Source organism: Hakea prostrata, chromosome 1, assembly GCF_041222555.1.
Source record: "Hakea prostrata isolate BN-2017 chromosome 1, UWA_Hpros_2, whole genome shotgun sequence".
Classification (NCBI taxonomy): domain Eukaryota; kingdom Viridiplantae; phylum Streptophyta; class Magnoliopsida; order Proteales; family Proteaceae; genus Hakea; species Hakea prostrata.
The window spans coordinates 66,224,397-66,240,195 of NC_142600.1; the positions used below are offsets into that span (position 1 = coordinate 66,224,397).

Here is a 15,799-nt window from a genome sequence, read left to right on the forward strand (position 1 = left end):
AGCTCCTCCTATTGTTCCTCCTATTCAGCTGCAGCATCAGCCCAATGTCTATGAACTCTCTCTCTTTTAAAAAATGGCGTATAAATTAGCGCAGGTACCTGCTGAATTCTAAGGCTTCTTCTTGGAGCAATAACCTGTCCCTAATTGAAGGCAATAGGCATTTCAAAAATAGAATTTATGGAACATGAGGTACACCAAGCATAGTGCTGCTCACAACACGTAAACATAATGAAGAACGTGCATATAAAACATGTATATGCAAAAAGCATAAATGAATAATCATGTTCCTATTTTCACAATATCTTTTTCTATACTAGTATATGAAAAAGTTTCAATAGAGAAAACAGTCAAACCAAATCAAGAAAATTATGACCAAAGCTTATTGAATACATATATATATTGAATACATACTTGTTGTCGGTTGAGTACATCCAAAGCTTCCTCTTTAGACCATACCTCGGCTACGTTCGCCTGGTCTCGGACTCTCTCGACGAACAATCTCTCTCCCAATCACGAATCACATCATGCATCCCTAGCTCATTGTTTTCATTAATCGTTATCAAAGAATTTGCACAAAGAACTTCAAGTTCTGACTGAGGGAAAAAGTTACAGCCTTCCCATATATAACACACAAAATCCTTTTTCATTCCAATAAAAAAACAAGCAATATCGAGAAACATTTGTTGCCCTGCATGTCCCAATCCATCATAACTTATTTTTAGGCTTTCCATGACATCATGACTAGGAGCCATCTGCAACTTCATCAACATCTCTTCCCATATTGATTTCTTCTTTGAAAATAAAGATGAACCAATAACTCGAAGAGCCAATGGAAGTCCTTCAGTAATTTTAACAATTTCTTTTGAGAGATCCATATAATCTTCTTGAGGTTGGTCCATTTGAAATGCATAACGGCTAAAAAGTACAAGAGAATCATCCAAGTTCATTAAATTAGGCTCGTAAAGCACTGCTTTATTTTTAATTAGAGTATCCTTACCTATACTTGTAATAATGATTCTACTTCCACTATGAAGCCAATTTCCATCCCCAATTAGAAACTCCATCTGAACATCTTGATCCACATCATCAAGAATAAAAAGAACTCTCTTTGCGGACAATCTTTCTTGGATCACTTTAATTCCAGTTTCTACATCATCAATATTTGGACTTTCATTTTTTAAGGTGGATCTCATAAGCTTATTTTGTAGATGTTGGATCCCAAATTTTCTAGCATCCTCACGAACATTCCTAATAAATACATATTCTTCAAATTTATTAAGGATCCTATTATAGGTAGCCCAAGCAATTGTGGTCTTTCCAATACCACCAAGTCCATGGATCCCTACAATTTTTGTGACGTCAGATTTAATATTTAATAGTTTTAACAGTTCTTTTATATGAGATTCAATTACAACTAGCTTGTCAGAATCATGAGAGAGACTCTTGTTCAATGTACTTGAAACTTTTTTAACAATTTCAGTCACCAACTTCCCTTCATGCCTGTATAACTCAAACAAGAAAACACTAAATACATAAGAGTATGAATGATGTAAAAAAAATTATAATAATAAATTAATTAATTAAAAGAAAGAAAGAAAGAAAGAAAAGAAGAAGAAATAAATCAATATTGCATATAGACAGGGGCGGAACCAGGATTCAATATTGGGGGGGGGGGGAAGAATTGAAATCCAGATTGGGAAAGCACCAATGGTTTTTTGCTACACATGTTGTATGGGTCCTTAAGACCCATTGAGGGTCCCACGTATGATATTTTATTATATTAACGAATAAACTCACATATATTTTGTGGGGGCCACACATATTTGATAAAAATAGGTAAATTATTGATAATGATAGTTTTTTTCAACAAAATATAAATAAATTAAAGCATCAGTACAAAAAAGAAAAAGAAAATACACATGACTTCAACCCTAAAATGTCAGATGCAAACCAAATATTTTTTTTAAGGTAAGAAATGCAACCAATGGTACTTAGTTACCTCACTAACTATAGACATTTTATTTATAATATAAAATCAAATAGCAAAAATTGTAGACAAAATAAAGAAACAAAGAATATAAAATCAAATAAAAAATATTAAAAAAAAGAAGAAAAAAAAGAGAAACAATAAATAAATTGAGAAATAAAAAGAGTACCTAATTGTGGGGAAGATTTTTTTACCAAATTTTTTTTAACCCACGCTTATAAAAAGAGAAAAATAAATAGGAAGAAAGAAACATAAGAGAATAAATAGGAAAAAAAAGAGGAGAGAGGAGAGAGGAGATATGAGAGAATATAGGAATTGAGGAGTTAGTTTCTAATTATAAATGACATTTTGAATATCTAATAAGATTTTTTTTTTCAAAATTTTCCTTTGATCTACGTTTATAGAAAAGATGAGAATAAATAGGAAGAAAAGATGTGAGAGAGAAGTGGGGAGAATAAATAGGAATTGAGGAGTTAGTTTTTAACTAGAGATGACTTTTATACCCATTATTTTACATTTAAAAGTTGTTCTCAATATTGGGGGGGCCAAATAGTGACATTTTACATATGACAAGAGAAAAAAGTGGAAAAATGAAGAAAATTAATATAAAAAATCTAAAATTTAAATTTTGAAAAATCCGGGGGGGGAGCCATGGCCCCCGGGCCCCTTAGTAGGTCCGCCCCTGCATATAGAAGAAGTCCACAAGTGAATTATATCATACAAAATTTATTATGACTTAATATAGATTTTATAAAAAACCTAACAATCCCCTACAAGTTTCAAAATTGCAAAAAATGACAGGTGTTGTGACTGTATTAAACACTAAAAGACACATCGTTGTAGGTGTCTTTCGGACTTGAACCTGCACTAGGTCTAATGAGACGCACTACAAAATACGGGTAGAGTCAAACTCCTTGAACCTTTCCTCACTAGCGTAGCTGACTGTCCCATCATCCATGTCCTAAAGGTTTACTTTTGGAGCTACCTTTTATATTACACATTGGACTTTTGAACCAGCCATGTCCCTTATCCTGGATTCATGAATGTCTAGAGAACTCACCTATAAGTTCTCATTGGCGGCGGCCAAACCACCTACATCCACTTAGATTAGTTTCTGATGTGCACCACAATTAACACACCTCCACATTAATTGGGATTAGACTAATTAAGAGCTTCGCTCAACCTTATCCTAGTGGTAGTACTATTACCTTCATCTATACCCTAGAATGGAATAATTATAAATAGTAGTACTGAATCGGTCCACCCATGACTTCGTTTGTACCCTTGAACCTAATTCAGGTATTTAGCCTCTTCATATATGTAGGGTATCCATAATATGACCCCGATGATTAGGCATTAACCCCATTCCTGTAGATGCAACACACAAATTTTTGATAGACATAGCCTTTGTGAACATGTCAGCTTGATTCCTTTCAAACTTCACATAATCGATAGCTATCATTTCTTCATCTATGTACTGTCACACAAAATTGTGTCTAAAGCGTATATGTCTCCTTTTACCATTGTACACCTTATTCTTTTTTAAAGATAACAAGATGTCAACATGGCTTCCCCCCACATATCAAGTGGTACATTAGAACTCAACAACATGGAGTTCATCATCTCTTTAAGAGATCTATTTTTCTTTTCTGCTACCCCATTTAATTCCAGTTGATACGTAGCGGTCTTATCATGGATGATTTCATTTTCCTCACAAAACTTATCAAGATTAAAATACTCAGTCCCTCTATCGGTCCTAAGTCTTTAATCTTCTCGCCATGTTGATTTTCAACTTCTGTTTTGTAAAATATAAATGTCTTTCTGGCCTCATCCTTTGATTTGAGCAAATATATCATGGTATATCTAGAATAATCATTTATGAAGGTGATAATATAATTGTTCTCCCCTTTACTCATATGACTTATAGTCACTTAAGTCACTATGGATCAATTCCAAGAGATCCTTTTTCTATCCATAGTCTTGTGAGGCATTTTGGTTAACTTAGCCTCCACACAAGTCTTACACTTGTCCTTGGAATATTCCATCTTATCGGTGGTCATCCCTAACTTGCATAGTTTTGTGATATATTTCACACTATTATGGCACAAATCATAAGTATTGAACGAAACAACAAAGTAAACAGAATAAGTTCTAGACTTTTCAATTACAACATTTGAAATACTAAGAACAAACAAATCCTCATTAAGGTATCCCTTTCCTACAAATACATTTTCATCATTTGAGCTCCTGGAATAGGAAAAAAATGTCTTTTCAGTTTTTTCCCTTCTTGAACCTACAATCTTTTTTGACATGGCCAACCTTTCCACAAACAAAAGAAGCCAATTTCTTCTTCTTAGAAGACTCATCATAGTCTTGAGGACTTTTCCTCTTTTTGTTTTGCTTGTTGGTTTCCACCAAGTTTGCTTTTAAGCTTATTTCCCCAAGGTCTTTTTCACCCTTGTCTTTGAACCGGTTCCTTTCTTCAATCTTAATCCTTACAACCAATTGGTCTAAGGTCAATCTTGTCTTCTTATGTTTCATAGACATCTTGAAAGCATTTCATGAAGGTGGAAGTTTCTCAATCAAGGCACCGGTTACAAATTATTCAGGTAAGATCATTTTCTCTTTTGCTAGCTTCCCAACCACAATTTGAAATAAATCAATTTGGGTTGATATGGTATCACTATCTTTCATAGAAAAATTTAGAAAGCTAGCCACCAAGTATTTCTTTGAACCAGCATCTTCAAGAGAATACTTCTTAACCAAAGCATCCCAAATCAAATAAGCATATTCTAATGAATTATACACATGGTATAAGTCATTAGATAATGCATTCAAAATTCGATTCTTGCATTAGTAGTCCGCTTGAATCCAAGCCACCCTTTTGCCTTCCTTAATAGGGACATTACTTTTTTCTGGCATGGGTTCAGTCAAGGCAAATGCCACCCCAATTTGGGATAAGGCAAACAATGACATTTGCCTCCACCGTTTGAAGTTTTGACCTCCAAACTGTTTGATTTTTTTGAACTCAATGACAATCCTCATCTTACCCAAAACTGGGATAAGATCTGTCACTGTTGGCATGACATTAGTGGGGATTGAATCACGGGTAGCAAGGAATGGATATTTCATACCATCTATGCCAACGAATGTGTCGTCACCTTGTTTGTTGACGTTGCCTTCAACAGTATTGTTTGAAGGATCTCCTATGGTGTTAACTCCATCAACAACCTCAATGTTGTTGTTCTCGTCTTTGTTGAAGTCGTCATCTCCAAGACTTGCCATTGGATCTTTCAGAAATCAATTACTTTGAACTTCTTGGGTAATTGTATTACAAATTCTACCAAACACTAAAATGAAATTGCAACACAATTGAAAGATGAAGATCCTTACCAATCCGGAGAGCTTGATGTTGCAACCGAACGAACCACCGAACAATGAGGTTAAGTCACACCTTGAGTGCTGTCTTTAAGGTAATTGATGCACCCTACTACCAAGGGTTCTTCGCAACACCACCTCCAAGATAAAGCAACCTCCAACTAGAAGATGAGGTAGTTCTTCTAGTCCCTTCAAGGAGCCAAAAGCTAGAGCACAACACTTAGACAACTCAAAGAAATAAATGAACTTTGTAAAACAAATAATGTAAGTGACTGGAGTGTCTCTATTGCACCCCACATGCAAGGAAGGGGTTTATATAGGCTCAAACCTCACCTTACACCCCTTAGGATTCTTAAGGCAATGAATTAGATTTAATCCATTCAATAACCTTAACCCCACTCATGAATGGTCATGAAATTGAAATGAGAATTGAAGGATAAGAGTTAGAATTTAAGTAAATTCCACCCTTCAAGTAAGCCCACCACACCACCATGATCAAGACCTTTAAGACCCATGACCAATGTCATGAAGAGCCTCATAACCAAGGTCATGAAGGGACTCCTTTACTCATGGTGCCTCATTACCACCCTTATCTCATTGGTCCCACATACTAAAAAAATAATTAAATAAAAAAAATACAAAAACTAATTTTGAAACTTAATATAGATTTTATAAAAAACCTAACAATTATTTACTTCTATATATATCTTGGTATTGTTTCTTCATCAACATCTCTCATAGGGAGCAATAAGGTGAAAAAGTAATAGACAGTATCTCAGATATTTTTAGCTCTTAATCCTACAAAATTGTCTTAGGTACCTCTAAACCCAAATTATTATTTATTGATCCAACCACATGTCTACTAATTTTGAGCAACTTTTTTGTGAGTTTCTAGGATTAGAAATACAAACAACTTTATAATGTGAAATAAAATAAAAAAAGTGTTGTACTTACAAGCCCTCTTTGATATGCCATCCATCTAGTTTTCCTATCTCTTGTAGAACATCTTGCCATTGTTGCACTGTTGCCTCGTCAAAACGCTTTGGGTGCTCCTCATTAAAGGCCGTCATGTATCCCCCAGTTTGGTTTCGCACATCCGTGGGTTCAATTTTGTAGAAAACAAGCAATACGGTCTGGTTCCTTGTTCTTTTGCATTTAGAGATCTCCTTAAGCTCATTGAGGCACCATTTGCTAGATCCATAATTCATCGAGAGAATGGGGATTGAGATTTTTGATTGCTGTGTAGCAACGAGTAGATTCATAGCAATCTCTTCTCCCTTACTCAGTTCTTCATCGTCCCTGAAAGTTCAAATTCCAGCCCCAACTAAAGCATGGTAGAGGTGGTCTGCAAAACCAGTACAAACATCTTTACCATGAAAGCTCAAGAACACTCCATAACTCGCAGAAGAAGAAGAAGCTTGTTGAGAAGCTGCAGCCATTGTATGAAATTGATTGCTTGACTCTTTCAAATGTCACCTAAAGTGAGACGTGCCAAGCTTGATGATCTGTGGGTTGTCTTGAAAGTATTCTTGGTGAATATACAGTCTGAAGTTAAACAAGAAGAAAACTGATACATGAACTCTCTAAGCTTCGGATCTGAACCACTAAAATGCTAAATGAGAATGACCAACTAGTAAAGAGCAATTCACAGGCATGCGTGGAAGACTTTCCAACGTTTGTTTTAATTTTATTCAATCACGTTTTTTTATTATCTGTTTTTGTACATTTATAATCATCCTATTGAGGATGTAAAGCATATTCCAATTAGTAGTGAGACGTTAGGACTTCAATATCAAAACTTACAACCTTCCTCCATATTTCACACAATTAATTAGTGATTTTCAAGCTTAAGGTCTCTATAGGCGACACCATTCAAACAAAAAAAAAAAAAAAAAAAAAAAAAAAAAAACAACACCACAACAAACTCTCTTCTCTTTTTACACTATTTTACATTCAAAAAAAAAAAAAAAAAACCACCATTACTAAAAACAAAAAAAAAAATAACAAACAATATATTTTATTTTTTTTTTTTAATGAAACCACTCAACTCTTACTTTTCCTTCAAAAAACCCCCACCCCCACGTGTCTTATATTATTTAATATATTTTCTTTTTTTTTAAATTAAATTTTTTTTTTTTTTTTTTTTTTTTTTTTTTTTTTTTTTGTTCGTGCCTTCTCCCCCCCCCCCCCCCCCCCCCGAGCCCCCCCCCCCCGACCCCCCCCCCCGGGGGGGCGGGGCCTCAACTCCGACGATCTAGTTAGAAATCCGACTAAGGAAGGCAAGAAAGTAATGAACAATAATAATACGAATAGTGATAATTCTATTCAGCGTACCTTTCTCTTGTGCTCCTTTACCTTTTTATAGATTTCCCACGTACGAGTTCGAGTGATACTCAAACCCTAGTTTGGTTGTGATCTGACTCTTAGTCATTGTGCCCTACTCGAACACAAGTAGTAGAGTCCTGGTTGAATACTGTTTCTTTGGCTAGAATCTTATTCAGATTTACCTTTGTATTCAACTTTATATTTATCCAACCGACCTTAACTTGGTCGGTCTAACTTGGTCCGATCTGGTCGGACTAAGATTGGACCGAACTGGTCCAATTGTTCTGACCGAACTGGGTTTAAACCGAACTGATTCTGGTCTATTTATTCTTTCCTCATCATAAGCCCCCCAGTCTCTGGAGTCCGAGCTTTCTCCTGTTCGGACTTTAGAGATTTAGTGATCGGATATGTTCACTGTTTTCGACCACGGTTACTTGTTGCAATCCTGATATGTGGAAGTTTGATGACTGACGTCAGCTGTCAGAGTACTGCGCCATTACGGCTGAGAATGACAATGCACGTTCTTTGAGGAAGACTTTTTGGACACGTGGCCTTGCCTTTATGACTTTGGATGAGGATGCTTTGATTTTTTTTTTTTTTTTTAAAGTTGGAATTGCAACCGTTTGTCTTCTCTTTTGATTTTCGATCCTCACTTTTAGATTAGAATCTTTAAGGAAGATGTACGGTTGCCATCGTTTGGAGATTCATCAGAAGGTGGGTGTTATTACAATCGCAAGATCAGAATCTTCTTGGAAGTTCTACAGCCCTCTTACCTTATCCCTTAGATTGGAATATTTGGGGGTACATAAACCTTTCTTCTTCCTCTTTCATTTGCTTCTGCTGTTTCATTTCCGTTCTCTGTGAAAAACGAAAGGAGTTGCAGTGCTTTTGAAGATTCCTTTTAAGCTTTATCCTGGTGCTCGTTCTGCTTTTCCTTCACGAGTAAGTTTACCTGCCTCTTCTGAATCTTTTGATGACCTTTATCATTGCGTTTGTATTCAATCTCTGAGTTTTCTTTTGTATTTTCTTTTTCTGTTCTTTTTTGCTTGTTTCGCCTCTGTTTAGTAATGGGTGTGAAGAGGAAAGCTTCTAAGCCTTCCAGGGCCTCCTTTAGCCAACCCTCTTCGGGGAGTTCCACTGCTCGTTCTGGAGACAGTGGGGCTTCCTCTTCTGGGTACAGTGACACTGATAGTGACACTGCTGTTGATCCGACCTTGTCTCCAGGTACTCGTCCAAACCTACTTAGTGATGCTGAGTTAGCTTCATTGAGTATTCGTAGTCGGTTTAGTACGAATAGGAAACGTTGGTTGTTTAGCCTTTCCCCCTCAGCCTTAGCTCTTGAGAGAAGTCGTCCTAAAACTTCCGAACACATAGATTTCGACCCTAGTACTTCGGGTCCCAAATTCTATCCGTCCGAGCTTACAGAAGCTGATCTGAAGGAGATTCGGGCTCGGTATGCTATTCCTGATAGCTTCGTATTGAGCGTTCCATCTTGTTATGATCGGGCTCACCGACCACCTCCTGGTGAGTTTGCTGTATACGAAGATGCCTTTGTTAGTGGCTTTAGGCTTCCCGTGCACCTTGTTTTTGCTGATTTCCTTAATCGCTTTGGGATGTGTCCGGGAATGTTAGCACCCAACAGCTTGGCGTAATATCATCTCGTTTTTGGGGATTCTCGCCAACATGATGAGGTCGGTGTAGTGCCGACCTTGAATTTGTTTCTTCAGTTCTTTATGTGTAAAAAACAAGAACAAGATCGTTGGTTCTATCTTTCCAAACGTACTCCTTCTTATTCTGGTTGGGAAGGGAATTTTGTGGGGAAGGGTACTCTCCCTGCCAACACTAAGGGTTGGAGGTCTAGATACTTTTTTGTTCGTCCTCCCTCTTCTCCTGGTTTCCCTACCTTGTGGCCAAAAGCACCTAAGGAGGATTCAAATGCCATTCCTCCTCTTACTTGTTCCGAGCAGGAAGCCCGGGATCGTATTCGGAAGATCCCAACCGCAGATCGGAATTTATTTGCTGTTAATGGGTATTGTCCGGAATATCCGAACATCCTCCGTTATTGGGGGTTTTTGACCGGTAAGACGAGTCTTTTCTCCTTTTCATCCTCGCTTTCGTTTCATCTTATTATTTCCAAAGTCATCTTATTCGGAAAAATGATGCAGTGATGCTCGGTGAGGAAGATTTTGAGGATGCTGCAGCTAGTATGTTGGAAGTGGAGGCCAAGCATCCTACTAAACCAGATAAGGCCCCAACTACTGATCGGTCTTCCCCTTCGAAAGATAAGGGTGTAATGAAGGACAAATCATCTTCCCGTGTTCGGAAAGGCAACTCATCCGATCTTCCTCCTCGACCGACCAAGAGGATGGCTAGCAAGAGTAGCTCGGATCCTGAGTCTCATCCTTCCTTGGGTGAAGATATTTCAGGTCAAGGTAATCCTGATGAAGTGAAGACCTCAGGGTCTACCAACATTCTTCGACCAGATTGGTCGTTGGATGGTAACTCATCCGTTTTTAGAGGCGATCCTCGGTCCATGTCCCATGTTGCCAACGAATGGTTGACTGGGGCTATTCTGCCATCCGACCTTGAATACCTCCATACATTTGGTCGTCTTCAAGCACACAATATTACTGTGAGGTATGTGTACCTTCTTCTTGTTTTATTTGTTGTTCTCCTTACTGTATATGTGATCTTACCCTTTTTTCCTGGTGTACAGGATGGCTTGTGCTTTGATCCAATCCTTGGGTCAAAGTATTGGCTCTGCTCGGCAAGATTATTTTTCTCTTCAAGAGTCCGAGCAACGTAACGAGAAGTTAAAAGAGGAGTTGTCAGCTTTGAAGTCGAGTAACAACTCTTTGATTGCTCGGGAAGCCGAGCTGCTAAGCGAGCTTGCAGCTGTGAAAGGTACTAATGATGCACTAGTACTTGAAAAATCTACTCTGCAAACTAGCTTGGAGGAGGCTGAAGGCTCCCTGGTCGGAAAGGATGCAGAGATCAGTAGTCTGCAAGCAAAGTTGGAGAGTTCGGATAGTGAGGTTGCTCGGTTGACCAAGATGATTGAAGAAAAAGCTCCCTGTGTCTTCGAAGATCTTTCCGACGAGCTTCGTCATGAAGTCATTAAGAGGTGGATCAAGACTGCAGGATGCAGGAAGTTTATGGCGAAGGTTGCTGCCCCTGGGTATATTTATGCTCGTCGCCAAGTCTACCAGGGGATCATAGCAGCTTTTAGGGATTTGAATTTAGAGGCTTTCAAAGCTTTCATTGATCCGGGCATCTATGACGATCTGAAAGTTCCTCGTCCCCAGTGGTGTGCCGACCAGCCTCGATTTCCAAAGCCCTCAAATGTTGAAGTAACCGACTTTTTGGATTCGAACTGGGCTCCAATGCCCAAGGTCGGATGCTCGACCTCTTCCAGTAAATCTGAGAAGAAGACTTAGTTCGGATTACTTTGTAAATGTCTTTTTGTTGTTATATTGCCCTCTTTTTGAGGCTTAATGTAATCTTTGTTTACTTGGAATAGAAAGACATTTAATCTATAACAGATTGTTTTTTGTCAATTGTTACCCCTTTCTTCCGAACACCAAAGTCTAAGTCTTTGTATGTCTAAGTTGCTTCTTGTGCCTAAGTGACTTAGGGCTTTTGATGCCTAAGTGACTTAAGGCTGTTGGTTTTCCGACCTAAGTAGGTCGGTGGCCTAAGAGACTTAGGGCTTTTGATGCCTAAGTGGCTTAGGGCTTTTGGTGCCTAAGTGACTTAGGGCTTTTGGTGCCTAAGTGACTTAGGGCTTTGGGTGCCTAAGTGACTTAGGGCTTTTGATGCCTAAGTGGCTTAGGGCTTTGGGTGCCTAAGTGACTTAGGGCTTTTGGGTGCCTAAGTGACTTAGGGCTTTTGGTGCCTAAGTGACTTAGGGCTTTTGGTGCCTAAGTGACTTAGGGCTTTTTGGTTTTCCGACCTAAGTGGCTTAGGGCAGACTTGCTTGGTGTTTCCGCCCTAAGTGGTCTTAGGGCTTTTTCCGGCCTAAGTGACTTAGGGCTTTTGGTGGCCTAAGGACTTAGGGCGCTAAGTGACTTAGGGCTTTGTGGGTGCCTAAGTGACTTAGGGCTTTTGGTGCCTAAGTGACTTAGGGCTTTTTGGTGCCTAAGTGACTTAGGGCTTTTAGTTTTTCCGACCTTAGTAGGTCGGTTGATGAATTTCAGTTATCTGGCAATACCCCCATGATCATTTTAGCTTAAGCTGTAATGATATGTAGAAATTTCAAAAACTTTATTCAAATCAAAATGTCTGAATCACCAATTAGAGTGAATATCTAAACAATTTAAAGACGAAAACTGAAAGAAAATTCCAAAATTTGTTGAGGCTTTTATACTATTGATAGTATTTCCTCAAGTTGTTTGAATTCCAGGTCCTAGGTATGAGTTGGCCGGTCTCTGGATCGCGCAGCTTGTATGCTCCTGGGGCAACTTGTTGTACTACGATGTACGGTCCTTCCCAGTTAGGCGCAAGCTTTCCTTGATTTGTAGGATCAGAGGCAGATGATTTGCGGAGGACCAGATCTCCAGGAAGATACTGTCGCATTTTGACCCTTGCATTGTAATGTGTTGCAATGCGTCTATGGTATTCCTCCAATCGATATTGTGCTTTATCCCTGATTTCCTCAATGAAGTCTATGTTGGCCCTCATCCCTTCGATGTTAGCTTCTTCATTGAATTCTTCCTCTCTAATAGATCCGACCTTAACCTCTACGGAATCCGAGCTTCGACTCCATAAGCTAGTCGGAATGGAGATTCACCGGTGGTCGTCCTGGCAGTAGTTCGGTAAGACCACAGAACTTTAGGTAGCTCCTCTACCCATCTGCCTTTAGACTGGTCCAATCTTTTCTTTAATCCTTCCAACATTGATCTATTAGTCACTTCCACTTGACCATTGCTCTGTGGATATGCTACAGAAGACCAACGGTGCTCTATGCCTTGCTCTTTACAGAATCGTTCGAATTCAGCATTTTCGAACTGTTTACCGTGGTCGGTGACTATGATTTTTGGGATACCATACCGATACATGATATTATGCGTGACGAATTTTTTCATCTGATCGGTATTTATGGATGCCAATGCTTCAGCTTCCACCCATTTAGTAAAGTAATCGACCGCCACCACCAAGTACTCTCTGCTTCCTGTGGCCTTTGGTAGTTTCCCTACCAAGTCCATCCCCCACCTAGCGAATGGAATCGGAGAGAGAGTTGATGTTAGAGGCATTGCGGGAGCATGAGGTATGTTGGCGTGTGCCTGGCACTTGTCACATTTGCGGACGTGAGCCTTCGAATCTTGTTGTAGTGTGGGCCAATAATATCCTTGCCTTATTACCTTATCTGCTAAGGCTCTAGCTCCTATATGACTTCCGCAATTTCCTTCATGAATTTCTTTTAGGATGACGGCTGCTTCTGGAGCCCCCACACATCGTAACAATGGTCGGGTGAGAGACTTTTTGTACAACTTGTCATTTCTGACAGTGTATCTAACTGCTCTCTGCTTTACAGTTCGAGCTTCCTTTGGATCTTCTGGTAGTAAATCACCTTCAAGATAATTGATTATTGGAGTCATCCAACCGTGCTCGGACTGAATGTGCATCTGGTCGGTCAGATTGATGCTCGGAAATTGTAGCTCTTCCATATATACAACCGGGTCTGCTTCTATCTCATCCGTAGCCAACCTAGATAAGGCATCTGCCTGTTCATTTTTTGCTCTAGGGACTTGTTGGATTTGGATGTTTTTGAAGAACTGTCTGTATTGGTTGACCATGGTCAGATATTTAGTCATCCTTTTTTCTTTTGCTTCATATAGCCCGTTCACTTGATTCACAATTAGTTGTGAATCGCTTCTAACTTCAATATTCCGAATGTCAAGGGCTTTTGCTATGCGAAGACCAGCTATCGCGTGCTTCATATTCTGCTTCATTATTTGAGGCTTTGAACTGGAAACGTAGGGCATACCGGATGTGGAATCCTCCTGGGCTGATTAGGAGCAATCCCGCTCCACTCCCCTGTGCGTTGCTGGAACCATCCACTGAAAGTATCCATCTCTTGATGTTTTCGGGAGTGGCCTCTTCCTCTTGTTCATGCTCTGGCTCAGAAGTTTCAAGGATGAAATCAGCTAGGACCCGAGCTTTAATAGCTGGCCTTGGTCGGAATTCTATTTGATGCTCACTAAGCTCGATCGCCCAGATACCAATCTTCCGGCCAAGTCCGGTCGGTGCAGTATTTTCTTCAAGGGAAAATTTGTCGCATCGCAATAGGATGTGATTGAAAATATGGTCTCAGTTTTCTGGCTGCTATGACCAAGGCCAGAGCTTGCTTGTCCACTTCTGGATATCTTGTTTCAGCATCAATGAGCACATGGCTCACATAGTAAACCGGGTTTTGCTGTTTTCCTTCTTCTTGCACTAATACCGCACTAACAGCCAGGGGTGAAGTTGCCAAGTAGACGATCAGTTCCTTTCCTGTGGTTGGTCGTACGAGCAGAGGTGGAGTAGTTAGCTTTTCTTTTAGGTGTTCGAAAGCTTGTTGACACTCCTCGCTCCATTCTGGTACTCCCTTTTTGGATAAGTTTTTCAAGGCTTGGAAGAAAGGTGAACATCTCTCTCCTGACCGGGCTATGAATCTGTTTAAGGCTGCTACCCGACCAAAGTGAGACTTTGTATTTCCTTGATGCTTTTTGGCGGTTTCATCTCTTGTATGGCTTTTATCTTCTCTCGATTAGCTTCTATTCCTCTTCGGGATACCATGAACCCCGGAAATTTTCCCGAAGATACTCCAAAAGCGCATTTCTCTGGGTTGAGCTTCATTTTGTATGCTCGGAGTACCTCAAAGACTTCTGCTAGGTCCTTCAGATGGTTGATTTGAGATGTGCTCTTTATCAGCATGTCATCAACGTATACCTCCATATTCCTGCCTATCTCATTGCTCGAAAATTTTGTTGACCGCTCATTGGTAGGTTGCCCCAAAGATTTTTTAGACCAAAGGGCATTACTTTATAATAATAACTATCCCCTGTCATCATGAATGCTTGTGTGTTTCGGTCGTCTGGATTCATCAAGATTTGGTTGTATCCCGAATAAGCGTCCATGAAACCGAGCATCTCGTGCCCGGCGGTTGCATCGATGAGCAAGTCTATCCTTGGTAGAGGATAACAATCCTTTGGACAGGCTTTATTGAGGTCGGTATAGTCTCGTGCACATTCTCCATTTTCCGTTGTTCTTTTTTACCATCACCACATTGGCCAACCAAGTTGGGTGGTCGATGGGTTTAATGAATCCGGACCGCTTCAACTTCCCGAGCCTCTGTTCGGATTGCCTCATGCTTTTCCAAAGAAAAATTTCTTCTTTTTTGTATTATTGGAATTGCATGCGGGTCAATATTCAACCTGTGCTCGGCTACTGTTCTGTCGATTCCGGGCATATCTTCGGCGGACCATGCAAAGACATCAGTATTTTTCTCAGTAGAAAGCTGGTTAGACTATTTTTAAATTCTTCTTCTTGTTCTCGCTCCAATCATAGTTCCTTGATCTTCCCTTGAATTCAGCATAATCTTTTCCAATTTTTCTACCGGTTCAGCTCTTTGCATGTTTTCTTCATCACGATCATCTCTCGACTTCAACCGCCATGGTAGAGCTTGTTTTTACCCTCTTTCTCATGTAATTGGCGTAGCTCGCTCGCTCCCCTTTTGGTCGGCGGAACATTCTCCTATTCCCTTTTTTGTTGGGAATTTCATCTTCATGTGTAAGGATGATACTACCGCCTCCAGGGCACAAAGGGTTGGTCGTCCTAAGATCATATTATAAGCTGACAGATCTCGGACGACCATAAAATTTGTTTGGACGACCCTCGTCTCTGGGGTGTTCACCAATACGAAGATCCAATCCGATAGTGCCCTCTCGCTCGGGTTGAGGTTCCCGTGAAACCGTACAAGTGCGTCCCACAAGGGATCAGCATTTTCTCATCTAGCTGTAATTTTTGGAAAGCTTCTAATGACAAGATATCTCGCCGACGACCCAAAGATCTACTAGGACTCTATGGATCTCCCGTTCCGGCCGGAGTGACTTTGATGACAAGGGCATC

The 15,799-nt window shown here is 39.7% G+C and overlaps 1 pseudogene; it reads right to left on the reverse strand.

The window, feature by feature from the left end:
* Positions 1–461: 461 nt before the first annotated feature.
* Positions 462–6,804, reverse strand: LOC149029468 (disease resistance protein L6 pseudogene; annotated as a pseudogene).
* Positions 6,805–15,799: the final 8,995 nt, after the last annotated feature.